The following is a 13,129-nucleotide window of genomic DNA, read 5'->3' on the forward strand; positions in this document are numbered from 1 at the left end:
CATGCAGTTATCTTCTTTACCCCAGGATGCACTGGTCCCCCTCCATACCTCGCCCCCCAGCCAGGGCATTACTCAGTTTAGTAGCAAGCCAGAGGCCGAAGGAGAGTACTGTGAGAGAGAAGGAAGTCTGGAACATACAAGAGTCACATTCTCGCTAGGAAGGAGACAGACTGTAGACCAAACACCATAGCTACCGTACAGTGGCCCTGTGGACCCTAAGGACCTCGTAGAAAGGGAGATAAAGATAAGTTCTTACCATATCTCCTCTTTTCTACTTCAGGTTCCTTAGGGTCCACAGGTGACCTTGGGGATGACCCAAAGCAGTTCCCCCTAAGGGTGGGTACGCTCCTGTACAGAAAGGAGGACCCGCCGCCCAAAGGAAGCATCCTGAGAGGCGAAGGTATCAAATGACTAATACCTCACAAAAGGTCTTGGCTGAAGACCAGGTGGCCGCCTTACAAAGCTGTACAGCCGATGCACCACGACGAGCTGCCTACAAAGGGCCCACAGACCTCGTAGAATGAGCAGATACAGAAGGCGGAGCTGGAAGGCCCTCCATAGAGTAGGCCTCCGAAATACTCAGACAAAGCCATTGTGCCAAAGTCTGCTTCGTGGCAGGCCAACCCTTTTTATGGAACCCAAAAAGGACAAAGGGAGTTTGACTTTCTGTATGACCGACAACGGTCCACAAATTCTGGGCTCGCACCACATCCAAAGAGGCCTCACCTGCTGAAAGACCCGGCCCAAGAAAAGCCGGAACCACAATTCTCATTAATGTGGAAACGTGTCACCACCTTAGGAAGGAAACCAGGGCGAATACGTAGTACTGCCCTGTCCTGGTGGAACACCAGATATGGAGAGCAAAACGAAAGGATCCCCAAATCTGACACTCGTCTAGCTGAAGCAATGGCCAGAAGGAACACACTCTTAAACGTAAGCCATTTCAAATCCACTGATTCTAGTGGTTCAAAAGGCGGGCCCTGCAAGACCCGAAGGACAACCACCAAATCCCAAGGCTCCACCGGAGGCACAAAAAGGGTGGTTGAATCCGCAAGCACACCTTGTAAAAAGGTGTGCACATCCTGCAGAGTCGCAACCAGTCTCTGAAACCACACATACCTGGCCGAGACCTGTACCTTCAGTGAAGCCAGGCGGAGCCTAGGTCCAGGCCAGCCTGGAGGAAAACCAGTATCCAGGAAATCCTAAACGTCTGAGGATAATACCCTTTAGGGGTGCACCACTGAAAGTAGGAGTGCCACACTGTGGTAAATCCTGGCAGAGGCTGGATTCCATGCACTCAAGGTGTTACCCACCGCACCAGAGAAGCCCTTTGACCTTAAAAGGGATGCCTCAAGAGCTATGCCGTCAAAGCCAAGCGACCCAGATCCGGGTAAAGGCAGGGACCCTGTGACAACCACGAAGTGTCTATTGACAGACTCTGCTGAGTTTGGAGCCACCAAGCCAGAGACAACCTGACTTCCGTGGAGAGCACAACTGTCTGTGCCTTTAACTTCCGAGGTGATCTGTCCCATCGGGCAAGGATCAATGTCTGTAGAGGTCTCAAATGAAATTGCACATACTCCACTATGTCGAACGTTGACAACATTGTGTGCAGCAATGCCATTGCTGCACACACAGAGACCCGGCGACTGTGGAGACATCTGCGTACCCGCGTCTGCAACACAGATCTTGTCTGATGTCAGGAAGATCCTTTGCTGTTGCGAGTCCAATAGAGTTCCTAGATGCAACATCCTCTGCGACAGAGTTACACGATTTCTCCCAATTTATGACCCATCCATGCGACTGAAGCACCAAGATGGTCATCTGGAGGTGATAGAGAAGTACCTCTGGAGATGCTGCCAGGAGAAACAGATCGTCCAGATATGGTAATAGGCGGATCCCCCTGCAGCTGCAGATGGGACGCCATTTACTGCCATAATTTTTGTAAATACCCGAGGAGCCGTGGATAGGCCAAAGGGTAACGCCTGGAACTGGAAGTGTTGCTGTTGCACAGCGAACCTGAGAAACAGTTGATGCGAGGCCGCAATAGCGAAATGCAGATAGGCATCCCGGATGTCCAGGGATACCATGAAATCAACCGGTTCCATAGCCAGTATGATAGTATGTAGCGTCTCCATCTGGAAACGAGGAACCTGTTTAGGCACTTGAGGTTCAGGATAGGGTGATAGGTCCCATTGGGCTTTTGCACCAAACAAGTTGACCGCTGTGGCTATGGTACTGGGACAATCACTCCTGCCTTGCGCAGGGAATATACCGCCTCCTGTATCAGTAAGGCTTTGTCCTTGGAGATGTCCGAGTGGAAGAATTCGTGAGGGGGGTCAGCTGCGAAACGAGAAGGCATAACCCCGAGAGACCACTTCTCTTACCCAGGCATCTGTTGTGGTCTGATGCCAGCATTGGGCAAACTGAAAAAGTCGGCCTCCCACTGTGGGGTCCCCCAAAAGGGAGGCCCGTCCTGTCATGTGGACTTGCCGTCCGGTTTAGAGGCTGGACGCCTTGTACTCCAAACTTGCTTTTTGGGTCTGCCAGTCTTCCTGGCAAATGACTGGCTTTTAAGCCTAGTCTGCGCTCTGTAGGGCCGAAAGGAGGGAGTTCAGGAACCAGAGGGGACCGAGGCTGATGGCAGACGAGCAGACTTGGCTGCTGCTAAAGTGTCCACGATCTTGTCTAGATCTGGGCCAAACAATACTTTCCCATTGTAGGGTAAAACTTCCAGTCCCTTCTTATAGTAGGAGCGGCGGCCCTGACTTCCGCTGGACTGTCAGGCCCGACCGCTCAATCGCGCTGACTCTAGTCAGCCGAACTCGTCAAAACTTCAGGGGTTCTTCTGATAGCTCCCCTGCGATACCTGGTGCTCCCCAACCTCTGTGGCCGGGGCACCACAATAAACAAGAGTAATGCCCTGGCTGGAAGGCGGGGTATGGAGGGGGACCAGTGCATCCTGGGGGAAAGTAGTTAACTGCATGGTGCCCGATGCCTAAGTCATCCACCTATACCCCAAGGTCACCTGTGGACCCTAAGGAACCTGAAGTAGAAAGCCAATTTTCTCTGGGATAGATATACACGTGTTGTAGGAGGAACACATTGTAATTGGGTGTTGAAAAGCATTCCCAGAAAGAGCAATCTCTGGGATGAAATCAAATTGAAGCTGGTATAACAAGAGATATGGTAAGAACTTACCTTTGTTATCTCTGTTTCTACAAAGTCCATAGGGTCCACAGGGTTGACCTTGGGGTATAGCTTGGATCTGGATCCACGGGCACCACGCAGTTAAAGCTTTGCTGCTCCCAGGATGCACTTGGGTCCGTCCTCCTCTATACCCCACCCCCGATCACAGGCACCTCAGTTGGTAAGCCACCAGCAGGACAGTGCCTCCGTCTTGCTTGAACTTCCAAAGGACTCGAGGAAGAAGGGAGACTGGAGGGAATAGGTACACCAGATGGAAGGTCCACTTCACCAACAAGGCATCTACGAAGGCTGCTTTGGCATCCCTCGTTCTGGATTCATACACTGGCAACTTGTGATTGCGTCGGGAGGCAATGAGGTCCACCTCTGGCAGGCCCCAATTGTCCACTAGAAGTTGAAAGACCTCTGGGTGGAGAGACCATTCCCTGGCACGCATGTCACGACGGCTGAGGATGTCCGCTTCCCAGTTGAGAACTCCCAGAATGGACAACGCGGAGATGGCCGGGAGGTGACCTTCGGCCCATGCGAGAATGCCTGACACTTCTGCCATTGCTGACCGACTTAAGAGTGCCTCCTTGGGGATTGATGTAGGCTACTGCTGTGACAGTGTCGGACTGCCCATGTACAGGCTTGTCCTGAAGAATGTCCTGAGCAAGAGTGCGGGGTCTGTAGATGGCTCAGAGTTCCAATACATTGTCAGGGTCAACTCGACCGATTTCCAACGTCCCTGGAAGGAGTGTTGACCGGTCACTGCGCCCCAGCCCCGGGGGCTTGCGTCCATTGTAAGGAGTACCCACTCCAGGATCCAATAGGGGCGACCCTTGGCTAGGTTGGACATCTGTAAGCACCAGCAGAGGGACAGACGTACCTCTGGAGAGAGAATCATTGTCTGGAATCTGATCCGATGTGGTAACCCGTTCCATCTGGAGGTGTTGCAGAAGCCTGGAATGGAACTGAGCGTACTCCACCATGTCAAAGGTGGATACCATGGATCCGAGAATCTGCATTGCCAAGTGAACTGAGACTCAGTCACTGCGGAGTAATCTGCACCTCGTTGAAGTGAGGAGTCCGTTGTCAGAAAGATTCTGAGCTCAAGAATCCAAAAGAGCCCGCAGATGGACCATCCTTTGTGAAGGGTTCAGGGAGGGCTTTTTCCAGTTGATTAGCCAGCCATGTTTCTGTAGGAAAGCAATGGTTATCGGAAGATGGCATTGAAGAACCTCTGGGGAGCGTGCCAAGAGGAAGAGGTCGTCCAGGTATGGTGGCAGCCTGACTCCCTGACAATACAGGTGGGGTGCCATGACTGCCATACTTTTGGTAAAGACCCGTGGTGCTGTAGAAAGTCCAAAGGGCAGAGCATGAAATTGGAAATGTTGCTGTAGTACAGCAAACCAGAGATAACGCTGATGAGAGGGCGTTATAGGTAGATGTAGGCAAGCGCCCTGAATATCCAGAGATACTATAAAGTCCCCCCGGCTCCATAGCTAGTACAATAGAGTGCAGGGTTTCCATCCGCTATCTGGGCACCATAATTAATTATTGTTCAAGGATTTGAGGTGGAGGATAGGCCGATAAGACCCATTTGGTTTCTGCACCAGAAACTATAGAATAACCGTTCCCTCGCTGCGATAGCAGAACTGGAACTATTACCCCTGCTTGCAGAAAGGACTGAATGGCTTTCTGGATAAGCAGGGTCCTGCTTGGGTTTGATGGAGGGCCTGTACAAAAACTGGTAGGGTGGCAGTCTTAGGAATGAGAGGGCATGGCCGTGAGAGACCACTTCTTATACCCAAGCATCTGTGGTGGTTTGACGCCAGCACTGGGCAAATTGAAGAAGTCAGCCTACTACTCTGGGGTCCCCAGGGGGAGGCCTGCCCTGTCAGGCTGAAGATCTCACCAGTGTAAGGTAATGATTCTAAGGCCTTCTTACAGTCTGAATCCACATTCCATGACCGTAGCCAAAGAGTGCGGCGGGCAGACACTGATGTAGCGGATGCTCTAGAGCAGGGATAGGGAACCTTAAGCCCGGAATCATTTGGTCAGGCCCTCTGAGCTTTTCTCTGCTAGCCTCATCTGGATAGCAGGTTGTCTATAATGGCACCCTGCAGCCAGAATCTAAGTAGCAGTGCTGCCTGGAGCGTCCTTAGGACGCTTCATATGGTCACACCGCTGCCCTTACAGCTCCCCGGAGCATCCTTCGGATGTTCCAGACATTGCTGTAATCACTGGCGATTGTGGAACCGTCCCTGTGTGACATCACACTGAGGGGGCGTGGCCTGCACTGGGCCCGCAAATAATGTTATATCAAAATGGCCTTCGGCAAAAAAAAAAAAAAAATGGTTCCCCATCCCTGCTCTAGAGGCCAGGAGACTAGCATCCAAGGTCGCTTCTCTGTTATAGGAAGCTGCATCTCTTATGTGAGTTATATAAAGAAATCTGATCCCTAGAGACCTCTAGGGAGAAAGACTATTCTAGGGCATCTGCCCAGCGCTCAATTGTTTGCCACCCAGGCAATAGCCATGGTTGGGCAAGCAATGGCTCCTGAAAGGGAATACACAGATTTAAGGCCAGTTTCAATCTTTCTATCCATAGGCTCTTTTAATGAGGAAGCTGTAGGGATAGGTAATGTGGAGCTTTTAATCAATGACAAGAAACAACAAGAGATATGGTAAGAACTTACCTTTGTTATCTCTGTTTCTACGAAGTCCATAGGGTTGACCTTGGGGTATAGCTGGATCTGGATCCACGGGCACCACGCAGTTAAAGCTTTGCTGCTCCCAGGATGCACTTGGGTCCGTCCTCCTCTATACCCCGCCCCGGCCACAGGCACCTCAGTTGGTAAGCAGCTAAGGCCGGAGGAGGAGACTAAACAGAGAGAAGGAAGACTGGAACACACAAGAAACCATACTCACAGAAATGGGAGACGGAAAACCGGTGACCAGCCACACAGCCCATTTGAAGCCAGGTGCGTCAGGGCGGGCGCCCTGTGGACCCTATGGACTTCGTAGAAGCAGAGATAACAAAGGTAAGTTCTTACCATATCTCTTGTTTTCTACTTCAGGGTCCATAGGGGGTCCACAGGGTTGACCTTGGGGATGTCCCAAAGCAGTTCAACTAAGGGCGGGGACGCTCCTGTGCTGAAAGGAGTACCCGGCGCCCAAAGGATGCATCCTGAGAGGCGAAGGTGTCAAACGCATAAAACCTCAAAAACGTCTGAATTGAAGACCAAGTAGCCGCCTTACACAGCTGAACAGCGGAGGCGCCACGTCTAGCAGCCCAAGAGGGACCCACAGAACGAGTGGAATGAGCCTTAACAGAGGCTGGCACAGGTAAACCCTCCTGTGCATAAGCCTCACAAATAACTGAACGAAGCCAACCCCTCTTGTGAAAACCGAAGAGAAGAAAACAAAGAATCCGACTTCCTAACCGAAGCAGTTCAGTCCACGTAGATTCTAAGTGCCCGGACTACATCTAAGGAAGCCTCACCAGCGGAAAGATCAGGCGACTGAAAAGCTGGCACAACAAGTTCCTGATTAATATGGAACTTTGAGACCACTTTGGGCAAAAACTCAGGACGAGTGTGGAGCACCGCCCTGTCCTGGTGAAAAATCAGAAAAGGGGAGCGACAGGAAAGCGCCCCCAATTCTGAAACCCTCCTGGCAGACGCAATTGCCAGGAGAAAAATGGTCTTAAACGTCAGCCACTTGAGCTCCACCGACTCAAGCGGCTCAAAAGGAGGACCCTGCAAGACCCGCAGCACCACCGCCAAGTCCCACGGAGCCACCGGAGGCACGAAGGGAGGCTGGATCCTGAGAACACCTTGGAAAAAGGTGTGAACGTCTGGCAGTGTAGCAATCCGTCGCTGAAACCACACGGACAAAGCAGACACATGAACCTTCAGAGAGGCCAGGCGTAAGCCGAGGTCCAAACCCGATTGAAGAAACTCCACGATTCTGGAAACCCGGAACACCTGCGGATCATAGTTTCTGGATTCACACCACTGAAAATAAGTGCGCCACACCCTGTGGTAAATCCGCGCGGAAGCAGGCTTGCGTGCCCTAAGCATGGTACCAATCACCGAACTGGAGAAACCCCTAGACCTCAAGACGGCTGTCTCAAGAGCCACGCCGTCAAAGACAGCCGACCCAGATCCGGGTAAAGGCAGGGCCCTTGAGACAACAGGCCCCGACGCTGAGGAAGAAGGTACGGAGTGTCGATGGAGAGGCACCTCAGATCGGAGTACCAAGGACGTCTGGGCCACGCCGGAGCCACCAGCACGAGCGTGCCGCCGTCCTGCTTGAATTTCCGCAGAACCCGAGGAAGTAAGGATATCGGAGGAAACAGATACGCCAGGTGAAACGTCCATTTCACCGACAGAGCGTCTACCAGACAGGCGCCTGCGTCTCTTGTCCTTGACCCGTAAACGGGCAACTTGTGATTGTGACGGGAGGCCATCAAGTCCAGCTCCGGCAGCCCCCACCTGTCCACGAGTAGCTGAAACACCTCTGGGTGAAGCGACCATTCCCCGGGATACACGTCGTGACGGCTGAGGAAGTCCGCCTCCCAATTGAGGACTCCGGGAATGAAGACTGCAGAGATCGCTGGAACGTGACACTCCGCCCAAGCAAGAATGCCGAGACACCTCCGACATTGCTGCCCGACTGCGAGTTCCCCCTTGGTGGTTGATGTACGCCACCGTGGTGGCGTTGTCGGACTGCACCTGAACCGCCCTTCCGTGAAGAGCGGGGTCGGACGACTGCAGGGCCCTGTACACAGCCCGCAGTTCCAGGATGTTGATGGGGAGAAGTGCTTCTTCTGCGGACCAACGACCCTGAAGCGATAATGAGCCGGTCACTGCCCCCCAACCGCGAAGACTGGCATCCGTCGTGAGCAGGACCCAGTCCGGGATCCAAAAGGGGCGCCCCTCGACCAGATGCGCCATCTGAAGCCACCAAGCCAAAGACTGCCGAACCTCCGGGGACACCACCAGCATCTGAGAGCGGATCCGGTGAGGTAACCCGTTCCATTCCGATAGAATCAGCCCCTGCAGGGGCCGGGAATGGAACTGGGCAAATTCCACCATGTCGAATGTCGACACCATGGACCCCAGAACTCTCATAGCTGAATGGATCGACAGGCGGCAACTGCTCAGGCAACTGTGTATCCGCAGCTGCAGGGAGGAGACCTTCTCTGGAGTCAGGAAAATCCGCTGCTGACGAGAATCCAGCAGGGCTCCCAAATGAACCATCCGCTGTGATGGAATCAGGGAGGACTTCTTCCAGTTTATCAACCACCCGTGTGCTTGAAGACAAGCAATGGTCAGGTGGAGATGTCGAAGAAGCACCTCCAGGGAGCTCGCCAGCAGCAGAAGATCGTCCAGGTACGGCAACAGACGTAGACCCTGACCCCGAAGGTGGGCAGCCATAACTGCCATCACCTTGGTGAACACCCTTGGAGCCGTGGAAAGGCCAAAAGGCAACGCCCGAAATTGGTAGCGATTGTTCAGGATAGCAAACCTCAGATACCGCTGATGTGCCGGTGCTATGGGCACATGGAGATAGGCGTCCTGGATATCGAGGGAGACCATATAATCCCCGGGTTCCATCGCCAGAATGATGGAACGTAACGTTTCCATCCTGAACCTGGGAACTTTGAGGTATCTGTTCAGAGACTTCAAATTCAGGATAGGGCGATGAGAACCATTGGGTTTCTGTACCAGAAAGAGTAGAATAGTACCCCGTCCCGCGCTGAGACTGCGGAATGGGAACAATGACCCCTGCTTGTAGCAAGGATTCTATAGCTACCTGAATCTGGCCAGCTTTGGTCTTGTCCAGAGAAGGACTCGTACAGAAAAACTGGTGGGGCGGCCTGAACCGAAAAGACAGGGCGTGCCCGAGAGACTACTTCTCGAACCCAGGCATCCGTGGTGGTATTGTGCCAACACTGGGCGAATTGGAGAAGTCGGCCTCCCACTCTGGGGTCCCCCAGAGAGAGGCCCGTCCCATCAGGCAGCAGGCTTATCCTCCTGCTTGGAAGAAGGGCGCCGAGCACTCCATGCCTGCTTCTTGGGCTTGGGTGCGGCCTTAGTCGCCGAATGTCTCGGGAAGGATTGGCCCTTCGCCTTACCCTGAACCCGAAAGGACCGAAAGGCAGAGCTCCTCACTTTAGCCGGCGCAGAGGCCGAAGGGAGAAAAGCCGACTTGGACTTAGCCAAAGTATCCACTATTCTATCCAAATCCGGACCAAATAGTAAATCACCATTAAAAGGCAAGGCCTCCAGACCCTTTTTTGAATCTGCATCAGCCCTCCAGGACCTCAGCCACAGGGAGCGTCGCGCTTTTGATCAAGCGGGTAACGTGGGAATCCACCGCCGGCGGAGTCTCCCATTTCCTGCAATGAGCTTCAGGAAAAGGATAGTTCACCGCCAACCTCTTCTGTGGATGTGACCTCTTACTAGGTAATTGCCAGGCCGCCGCCACATGATCCGATAATTGATCAGACAGGGGGAACACAGTTGAAGTCACCTTGGCCTTTTTAATATTAGGAAACTTCGACCTAGGAGCCGGCGCATCATCCCCAACATGTAGGATAGCCCGCACCGCCCTAACTAAGGCTGGAACATTAATGGAGGACTTAGCTTCCACCTCCTGCCCCATGACATCAGAGTCAGAGTCCTCATGGATTTCTCCATCATCTGAGGACACTTCCGAGTCCGACAACTGCGCAGCTAGTGAACTCACAACCGGACATTTAGACGCCCTTGGTGGCACATCACCTTGCAACATGGACTGAAACGCCGAGGATGAAGCCGCCAGACTCTGTACGGAGCTGGATAGAACATCCACCCAAGGCGGAGGAGCCGTCGGAGCAAAACTCTGCAAAGGCACTACAGACTGACGCGTCCCTGGGGAAGACTGCACATACACAGGCAGTCCCGAGTAAGGACCCACAGTCTGGGCCCCGGGGGAAGACCGCAACATTTGTGGAACCCCCGGGGAATGGGGGATGGTGGGCTGCGGTAACGCCCTAGAAGGGACCGCTGATGGGACAGATAACCGGTCCGCAATAGACGCCAGCACCTGTGAAAACATCGCCCAAGGAGGGTCCTGTGATACAGGGGGGTTGGAGGGGCCCGGTACCAGCTGGCACCGCCCGCACAGACCATCCTGAGATAAGTCCTCCCCATCAACTCCAGCAGCACGTCGTCTGCAGGAAAATAACACAGGAGCCACAGAGCGCTCAGTCTCCTCATCAGACATGATACCGTAAATCACAAGAAAGAGGTATCACCAGAGGAATTACGGTTTTAACACCCGCGCACTCAACAGTATGCGACACAACAGCCCAGATATGGTACTGTGTAGCACACAACAGTATGTGACTGACCCCACAAATACGTGTTTTATATAAGTGAGGGTCTCAGAAAAACGCCCTTCCCCCACACACCTGCCGGGCCGTAGGAGAAGGAAAGGGATAGTTATAAGCTGACAGCAAGGAGAATAAGTCACAGACAGGCAGCACTAGCAATAGTCACATACAATGCAGAACAGTTAGTACTCACTGCACCTTCCGCTACAATCAACCGCCCAGATTCAGTGTCTGGGAGGGCTATAGCGCTGTGTACACTGTCCTTTAGCAGGGGAGAGGTACACAGGGGGACCGGTCCACTTGATACCGCCTGGGAGTCTGCGATGTGCCAGTAAAGATGGCCGCCGGAGACCTCAGAGGAGGAGTGGCCGAGAGATAAGAGCAGCTCAGCGACGCCAGACTCCTAGTTGAAAGGCGCGCTGAGCTGAGGGGAGGAGCCGCTAGACAGGGAAGGCTGCCTCCCCTGGCTAGCAATTAACCCCCGGGTTGCCGGTCCCGCTACCAGCCTGATACCCTGGTGGTCTAGCGGACACGCGGGGTATTCCTCAATTGAGGGGGAGCCCGCCGCCGCTAGCGCCTCCGGTCTGTCCCCAGAGACCGGAGGCTTCTGACTGCATTGAAGTATCCGCAGGCCGCCGCACGCGGCGACCCGCGGCTTACCTGATCCCCGTCGCGTCCGGCAGCAGTCAAGGGAGTCCCCAGAGCCCGGCTAGTACAGGCCCTGGGGTCCCGCCGCGATCCCCAGAGCTGTACTGGCGTCGCGGCGCCAGCGGGGAGAAGGAGCGGCAGCGTGGACGTCCTAAAGGACAGTCTGATGCTGCCGCTCTAACAGTGTAAAAAAAGTAGAAAAAAAAAAATAAAAAATTCCTCTTTTAAAATAAAGCTTAGGGGCTGCTCCTGCAGCCCCACTGCGACAGGGTGACCCGACTCCGGCCGGGCACCAACTAAAACTGAGGTGCCTGTGGCCGGGGTATAGAGGAGGACGGACCCAAGTGCATCCTGGGAGCAGCAAAGCTTTAACTGCGTGGTGCCTGTGGATCCAGATCCAGCTATACCCCAAGGTCAACCCTGTGGACCCCCTATGGACCCTGAAGTAGAAATACTGCTAAAGCAACTCGAGTGGTTTAAGGGGACACATTTAAATGTGTTGGAAAGTCCAGATCTCAATCTAATTGAGAATCTGTGGTCAGACTTGAAGATTGCTGTTCACAAGCGGAAAATCCAACATGAAGGAGCTGGAGCAGTTTTGCCTTGAGGAATGGGCAAAAATCCAAGGGGCAAGATGTGGCAAGCTCATAGAGACTTATCCAAAAGAGACTTGCAGCTGTAATTGCCGCTAAAGGTGGCTCGACAAAGTACTGACTTCAGGGGGGTGAATAGTTATGCACGCTGAAGTTTTCGGTTCTGTTGTCATAAATGTTGTTTGATTCATAATATAAAATAAAAAAAAAAAAATAAACTTCACAGTTGTAGGCATGTTCTGTGAATGAAATGATGCACACCTTCAAACAATCCATTTTAATTCCAGGTTGTGAGGCAACAAAACATGAAAAATGCAAAGGGTCGTGAATACTTTTGCAAGGCACTGTATTATGCCTTTACTCCAGAGAGGGCAGAGTCCGTATTCTCTCAACAAGGTCAACAGAATTTCAAAACTGGCAAACTACATTTAGCCATTAGTGTGGTAGCTTGAAAAATTATTTCCAGTCATGAATTTAATCAAGTTACTCCCTGTTTTGTGTTTAACAAGAAGCTATTCCAGATCTTTTGAATGGAGTTGGTAAAGACAGCTGTGAGGGAAAACATGAACTACACACTTGTTGGACATGTGGAAGAGTGCAGTAGTAAAATACCCTTTCCAAGTCTATTACGGATGTGTCCTCATACATCGAGCCTCAATATGCCACGCAAGGAGAGATTTGCCTGGCACGAGTGAGCCGCCAGATTCTGTGCTACTCTGCCAGCACTGGGCATCTTTCTTTGCCAAAAATGCATCAGTCATAATGCGATGCCACTATGATGCACCAGCAGACACTGCCGATTAATTTGATATGTGACACTTGTATATCGGTGTGCGACTGAGTCTGTATATGAAGCACAAGAACTCGGAAAGAAAAAAAGCTGTGCCCGCAACATTGTAGCACCTCGTATACAGATTCAGAGACTCAGTCGCACACAGTCTTACCAGACCTGGTGCACCGGGAGGGTTTTTTGTAAAGAGACTGTAGGACACAGTGGTAAGAGTCATATTCAGAGGTTCATGCAACATATTTGATGTGACCCTATAACACTTGGGGAACCTTTAATTCAACATTGAAAGTTTTTATATTTGCCTTATGAAGCCTTTATTAAACACAATATACTCTGGGTAAATTAGAACCACCCTTGTACTGTCTACATATCGTTGCTCATTAACGCTGCTGTTAAATACAGATTCCTCAAGCCTAAGTTATTAAATAAAGCCTGGTAACTTTGTATGATATGCTGTGTTATTTGAAATCTTCAACTAGAACATGGCATCCTGTGCTCTCTCATTTATCCAGGGTTCGAGACT

At 52.2% G+C, this 13,129-nt stretch overlaps 1 protein-coding gene across 12 annotated transcripts in view; it reads right to left on the reverse strand.

The window, feature by feature from the left end:
• Positions 1 to 13,129, reverse strand: part of CKAP5 (cytoskeleton associated protein 5) — a 107,700-nt gene that overhangs the window by 29,233 nt on the left and 65,338 nt on the right. The gene's annotated exons all lie outside the window — the stretch shown is intronic.

Source organism: Taudactylus pleione, unplaced genomic scaffold (genome assembly GCF_031769625.1).
Source record: "Taudactylus pleione unplaced genomic scaffold, aTauple2 ptg000911l, whole genome shotgun sequence".
Classification (NCBI taxonomy): Eukaryota; Metazoa; Chordata; class Amphibia; order Anura; family Myobatrachidae; genus Taudactylus; species Taudactylus pleione.